Genomic DNA, 346 nt, shown 5'->3' with positions numbered 1-346 from the left:
TTGAATTCCTGTTGCAAAGTAAAACATTTGCTTCTGCATATGGAGTTGAAAAGTCTCTTCATTTCTAATGTTTAAGAATGAGATTTTCTTATTGAATGTAAATTTTGAGGTAATATTTCTTAAGTTTTTTTATTTTTAATTAATGAAAATTTTATTTTTAGGGAATTAAAAACTGTAAGTATTGAATACTTAAAAATATATAACAAACATGTAATATCTTTAATTTTTGATAAATTGAATTAATTGAGCTTATTTATTATATTTTTATTATATTTTTTATATATTTATTTATTATGAACAAAAAAATAATTTTGAGTTAATCTGTTCTTATGTATTAAGTGTACTT

This window comes from Hemibagrus wyckioides, linkage group LG14 (assembly GCF_019097595.1).
Source record: "Hemibagrus wyckioides isolate EC202008001 linkage group LG14, SWU_Hwy_1.0, whole genome shotgun sequence".
Lineage (NCBI taxonomy): Eukaryota > Metazoa > Chordata > Actinopteri > Siluriformes > Bagridae > Hemibagrus > Hemibagrus wyckioides.
The sequence above is the reverse complement of the archived record's forward strand: the minus strand, read 5'-3'. Positions refer to the sequence as shown.